This window comes from Sciurus carolinensis, chromosome 12 (assembly GCF_902686445.1).
Source record: "Sciurus carolinensis chromosome 12, mSciCar1.2, whole genome shotgun sequence".
Lineage (NCBI taxonomy): Eukaryota > Metazoa > Chordata > Mammalia > Rodentia > Sciuridae > Sciurus > Sciurus carolinensis.
The window spans coordinates 51555201-51562335 of NC_062224.1; the positions used below are offsets into that span (position 1 = coordinate 51555201).

Consider the following 7135-nt stretch of genomic DNA (forward strand, 5'->3'; position numbering starts at 1 on the left):
TGTGTATACTTCTGGTGTATTTAAGCTGTGTGCAGGTGCAAATGTAGTGTGAAGACACTGTAGGCATGGGGAGGGCATATAACTTGGGGTGTCTGAGTGAAACCCTTTGTTGTGGAGAAGCAGGGATACAGGTCTCAATGAGGAGGGGGCCTCTGAGGAGAGAAAAGCTCTTGAAGATGGTCAGGTCTGATAGTAGGTGTGTTGGTTTTTAATGGGGCTGCCAAAGGGAGTCCAGCAGAGGGGAGTTCAGTTTAGTAACCTAAAGAAGCCCTCTCACTCCCTCAAAATCTGTCTTTTGATAAGTGGATGAGTCAGGGGACTCTCTCTCAGAAAACCCTAGGTCAGAATCAGTGGACTGCTTCCTTTGCAGGTAGAATAACCTTGCACCCAACATCCCCCTCCCTACCCACACAAGCAGGGCAAGTCAAAGACTTTTGCTGCCTTGCTGCCATTTTACTCTTCCTTTGGTCAGACTGGATCTTAGTCTAGCCTCTAGATTCATAGCCTAGGATCATTAAGGCCCTGTTGAAAAGGGGAACATTCATAGTGGTGGGGGCTGAGGTAGCATTCAGATGCCTGGACTATGTGAGTGTGCGTGGATGCACACATATGGCCATATGAGAACACATGTGGCTCTATGTGTATATGAGAACATATACAACAGTATTTCTAGGTGTTGTGTATATTTGTATCTGCATGTGTGTAACTTTTTGTATGAGTCTGTATTTGTGTGATGCATGAATATATGTAAGACTTTTATCATGTCTGTGTGTGTTTGTGGTATGTGCATGTGAGTTGTTACATCAAGATCTTGCATGGCTATAGACCTTGTGGGCCAGCATCATTCCTATCCCTGGATTCCTGTGCATATGTGTGTGTTAGGGGTGGCTGCATGTGGTGGCAGCACTGAGTACCACTAAGGAGGCCCTGTGGAGAGGCAGATAGCCCCCAAGGGTAGCTTGGAGGTTGGGACCTGTTGTTTCCCCCCATGCTCAGGGACTATAGATATGAATCTTTGTGTATTTGTCTCTGGGTATGGCTTGTTCCTTTTTGTTGAGGAAACTGGCTCCAGGATGGTACCACATTCTACTCAGGAAACTTGCAACACATCAGGGATCCCTCAGAAAGGCCCAGAAGTTTCTGTTTCAGCCCTAACATGGAAGGAATTGGTAGGTTTGTTCAACTGAGGAGAAGAGTTGCAGGTAGGAGAGTGTCAGTATAGCATCTGGGGAGGGCTCTGGTTCAGATCCTGATCCCATGTTGTAACATGTGTCATAAATTTGTTCCATTTTTAGGCTGAATAATAATATTCCAGGGCAGGGATAGATTATGGTTTGTTTAACCAGGCACTGGGCTAAATGCTTTACCTGTTCTGACACATTGCAACTTCACCATAGGAAGTAGACATTTATTCAGCAGATAATTATGGAGCACCTACTGTGTACCAGACAGTTTGAAATACTGGGAATAGAGCACTGAATAACAGAATTTCTGACTTCAAAAAGTATAGGATCCCAGTATATCAGCAAGTCAGGAAATAAGGTAAATAGGTAAACAAACAGTGTGGTTGAGGCTATAGGAAAGTATGGAGATAAATACAGCAAAAAGGGGTATATTGAAGGTTGGGTAGGGTGGGATAGCAATGTGCTGTTGTTAATATGGTGATCAGGGAAGGTGATTTTGAGGCTTGTAAATTTCTGGGGGATGTTTTCCAAGTGAAGGGAACAGTAAATAGTGCAAAGATGTGAGATGAGACTGAGCCCACTGAGCCAAGAAAAAGGAAAGGAGGCCAGCCCTGACTGTGTATGGAGTAAGTGACAGAGATACAGAGGAGTCCAACTCATGCAAAACCTATGGCCTTGATGAGGACTTGGGTTATCTCTGTGAGTGAATGAGAGCCACAGGAGGGTTCTGAGCAGAGGATGGAGATGATCAGATGTACACATACCATATAGAGTTTTTTTTTTTTTTAGAATTTACTTGGATTTTATTATCAAATCTCTACTATAGGAACACTGAACAAAAGGGGGAACAGGAGGGTAATGTATCACTAGAGAGATAGCAGAGCACAGTTGTTAGGGACACAGACACTGGAACAAACCTCAGTCCCACTCCTTATGAGATGGACTCCCCAACATCTCTGCCACAGTTCCCCACTTGTAAAACTGGGATAGTAGTAGTACATACCCAATGGGATTGAACAAGTTAATATCTGAAAAACATTTAACACAAAACAGCACATGGTAAGGGCTATATGTATTTGAAAAATAAAACAAAAGCATTTTAAATTAGCTGGATTAATTTCTCCATGGATCTCACAGGTCCTTATCCATATACACAATTTTTAGATGTTACAGTAGATAGTACACATGTCCTTTTAATTCCTTCATGTTATGTATACTGAAGCCATCTCCAAATTTATAATTTACAGTGATTGCCTAAAACAAATTACAAACTACCACTCAACGAGGGAGTCATGAGCAGGGACAGGCCCTGTGGACACTGGCACACCACGTGGTGAGTGTCATATTTGGACCCAACACCAGTCTCACCCTTCCAGGCAGCACCCTTTTGACCCTCACTTGCTCATCTCATCTAAGGAGGTTCATCTTGCTGTTACAGCAGAGTTCATCTTGACTAACAGCAAACACCCCACTCAAAACTATACTATTACCTTTCTTAAATTCAGATTAATATCCCATATTCTACCCCTTAAAGGCACCTAAACACTCTTCTTATAGTAGCAAAATCTTTCTGCATTTCTGTAATTATGCACAATATATTGTCATAAGAATTTTCATCCAATGTTTCAGATCAATGACAAGCACATTCCAGTCATAACATGATTCTCTGCATGAGGCCACCCTTGACAAAGTCCACTGATCACAAAGGGGTGAGAGAACTTGCTAAAGTGTGCCTCATTCCCCATCATGTCCTCAAGTAGAGATTCCTGTTGGGCTATGTGCAGAGCCCAGAGCTTTCTTATTTGTGATGTTATAATGCTGAAAGTGCTGATGACTGCTGACACACTTTCCCTATGTTTTCATTCACACCATTTCTTCTAAGATATCCTCTACCAAATATTAAACAGGGGGGGGGTCTTGTTGAATTCTTAATGAGAAGCTTTCCCTCTTGATTGTATTTAGAGGGTTTTCTCCAATGAGTATCAAATGTGCAGGAAATGAAAACTCTCTTACTAATTCAAGGACCATTTCTCCTCACTGTGACTCCTCTGGTGTTGAAGCAAGGTCGAGTGACCACTGAAAGCTCTTCCACACTTGCTGCATATGAAGTGCTTCTCTCCACTGTGCATTCTCTGATGGATAATGAGGGAGGAATTCTTACCGAAAGCTATATCACAGTGTTTACACTTGTAGGACTTCTTCCCAGTATGGTTTCTCAGATGCACAATGAGGGAAGAGCTCAAATTGCAGGCTTTCTCACATTCATTACATCTCTATGGTTTGTCTCCATAGTGAGTTTTCTGGTGTGCAATAAAATGAGAGCTACAGTTAAAGGAACTTTCATACTGATTACATTTATGGGGTTTCTCACCATTGTAAATTATCTGATGAGCAACCAGGTGACAGCTCGGACTGAAAGATTTCTCACATTTATTGCACTCATATCATAGGGTTTTTCTCCAGTATGAGTTCTTTGATGCTTAGTAAGGTGAACCATTTGGCTGCAGGATTTTCCACATTACATTCATGGGACTTAATTCTAGAATGAATGATTTCATGCTTAGTGAGGGCTTAGCATTCTCTGAATTCTTTGCCACACTCCTAGAAGTTATAGGGTTTCTCCCCCATATGAGATCTCTGATGTGCAATGAGATGGAGCTCCAGCTGAAGGACTTTCCAAACTTTGCATTTATGTGGTTTTGCTCCAGAGTGTGTTTGTTAGTGTTTACTAAGGACTGAGTAATCCCTTAAAGCCTTATAACACTTAAAAGGTTTCTCCCCAGTATGAGTTCTCTGATACTCAATAAAATGGGAGTTCCAGTTGAAAGATTTCCCACACTCTTTACATAAATAAGGTTTTTCTCCTGTGTGAATTCTCTAATGTACAACAAGATCCAACTAGAGGCTTTTCCACACTTACTACATTTGTAGGGTTTTACTTCAGTGACTTTGCTCATGTTTAGTAAGGGCAGAATGATTCCTGAAAGCTTTTCCACACTTGTCACATTCATAGAGCTTCTCTCCAGCATGATTTTTCTTGTGCTGAATCAGGTAAGCATTCTCGTGGTACTCATAGGGCTTCTCTGCAAACCAAGAGCTTGTGTGTTGAGTGAAGAACAAGTCATACCCAAAGACTTTCTCCCATTCATTGTATCTACAGCATCAAGTTTTTGATGACAGAGAAGTAAAATAAAGAGAAGAAAAATATATTCTCATATTCTTTGTAATCATACAGTTTTCTCCAAAATGAAATCTCAAATGTTCATTTAATGATGGGTTCTGATTAAAGATTAGATGGCACTCATTATATTCATACAGTTTTTCTCCTGTGTGCATTCCTTTATGATCACCAAAATGTATTATGTGATTGATAGATTTAACTGCATTAATACATTTGAAAAAATTATCCCCAGTTTGCATTTTTACAGGGCGAATAGGGTAGATGTGGTAGAGAGCTTGGTCATAATCACTGTTTTCACAGGTAATCTTATCTGCAAACATTATGGCTGAGTTACATCTTCAGCTTTCAGCATGCATGTCAGGTTTATAGAAATGCTCTGAGAAACACTCTGACATAGAACAAAGTTTACATTCTGGCTGTACTCTTCCCCAAGTTCACAGAATTCAGAACTTCTCTGAGATAGGATTTGGTTTTGCATCAAGACCTCTTGCCTCATAGCTGTACTCTGGTTTGTGTGGCATATTTCTAATTAGCCTTTACATCCCCAAACTCCTAACTTGGGTCCTAGAGACCCAAGGATCATCCATGTATCTTTTCTACTTCATGCCATGGGATTGTTCTTCATCAAAACCACTCTGTTTGGATCAACTCATTGTTTTCACACCTTTCATCCACTCTGGACAAGTGCTCTCAGGACATGTCTGCTCCACCTACCAAGGTTCTTCTTGTTCCAACAGTGAGATGACTTTGGACTTGGTGATCTGATTGTGCACAGATAGTAGGTGCCCATAGGTCTCCAGCATCACATCATTGTACAGAGTCTGCACAAAATCCATTTGACCCCATTCTTGGGTGAAGTCCACAGCCACATCCTTGAAGGTCACTGGTTACTGGACCTGGTCTGCTGGGTGCCCAGCAGTCCTCCTCCCCTCCTGTTGCTCCTCTCCATGTGCTACACAGGGTCCTGAGGACACATAGCCCAGAAGGCCCATGGGTCAGCAACTGCCATCCCCCAGGACTGGCCCATAGGGCACCCCAGGATGCCCACGGGTTGATGGCCGCCATCCCTGAGGCTGGATCAACCAGATGCCTGTCCAGGAGCAACTCCTGCCCCAGAGCCTCTGTTTCCCAGCCTGAAAGACACCCCCACCCCGGAGTTGCCGAGTCAGAGGCCTGGTTGTGAGGCAGAACTGGACTGCCCAGTCTGCAGGCTGGTGCTGGAGCTTTCTCCTCTGTCCCCAGACTCAGAACACAAACAAAGCACAGTGGGTCATTGGCACACCCTGGCGATCTGACGTCTGCCCACCACCTCACGCTCAGGCACCCGGGCTCTTCCCACACATGTGGGAGACACAGTACACCTGGTTAATGGGCTGCTAGTGCCCTCTGGGTGGACCCTGCAAGTGACCCACCTTACCTGGCTCACGGTCCTCCTGTGTGGCAGGGACAGATCGCACCCTCCAGAGCTGAGGGATGAGAGCAAGGGAGCAGAAGACGGCACAGAAAGGCAGGCGTAAGACCCGCCCTGGAGACATACCGACTTCTACCGCAGGTGCCACCTCTAGGCCCCCACTCTCTGGTCCACCGACCTCTGGTGGCGGCTCCTGCATGGCCCAGGGCAAAAGCCTCACTGTAACCACGGACAATGGCCACCACTCCCCTGGCACCGACCAACATATGCAGTTTTAATTGTTGCAAAATATACATCCTAAAAATTTGACCTCTTTACCATATTTGAGTGTACAGCTCAGTATTGATTATTGACATTGTTGTGTAGCCAATCTTCAGCATTCTTTTCTTCTTCTGGAACATAAACTCCATAGCCCATAAACAATATGATCTCATCCCCCATTTCCTATAGGCCCTGGTGACCACCATTCTATTTTCTGTCTCTATGAATTTAAATAATCCAGGTACCTGATATAAGTGGAATCATACTGCAGTTTTCTTTGACTGACTTGGTGAAGAGTACAGTGTTCTCAAGGTTCATCCATGTTGTAGCCTGTGTCCACATTTCCTTTCTTTTTAAGACTGAATAATAATATGCCATGGGATGCAGAGATTAGAGTTTATTTAAGCATCCACCCCTCAGGGACATTTGGGTGGCTTACAACCCTGTGGCTATTGTGATTAATGCTGCTACAAACCCAGGTAGACAAATATGTCCTGAAATCTTCCACCAGTTCTCTTAGGTATGGATGGCTCTGTGGGTGGAACTGCTGCATCATACAGTAGTTCTGCCTTTAATTTGCTTGAACAACCACTATTCTGCTTAGTATAGTGCCCATTTTATATTTTCTCCAAGACTACAAGGATTTTAGTTTCTCCACATCTCTACCAACACTTGTTAAATCCTGTTTCACTAATAGAAGCCAACCTAATAAGTTTGAAGTGCTATGTGATTGTGGTTTTGGTTTGCATTTCCCTAATGACCTACTGAGTAACTTTTCATGTGCTTGTTGGCCATTTGTATATATTTCTCTGAAAAATGTCTATTCGTGTCCTTTGACCACTTTTGATCAGGTGGTTTTGTTCTGGTTGTCAACTTTTTCATAATGTCTAGATATAACCTTTTATCGAATATATAATTTTAAAATATTTTCTCACATTCCATGAATTGCTTTTTCACTCTGTTGTGTCCTTTGATGCACAGAATATTGGTAGTAGATCAGTTTTAGGAAAGGAATTTATTGTTCTTACTGCAGAGGCATATACAAGAAGTCATTGCCAAATCCAATGTCATGAAACTTTTTTACTGTGCTTTCTCTAG

The 7135-nt window shown here is 42.8% G+C and overlaps 1 pseudogene; it reads right to left on the reverse strand.

The window, feature by feature from the left end:
• Nucleotides 1-3196: 3196 nt before the first annotated feature.
• On the reverse strand, nt 3197-5430 carry LOC124961306 (zinc finger protein 606-like; annotated as a pseudogene).
• Between the last annotated feature and the right edge of the window lie 1705 nt (nt 5431-7135).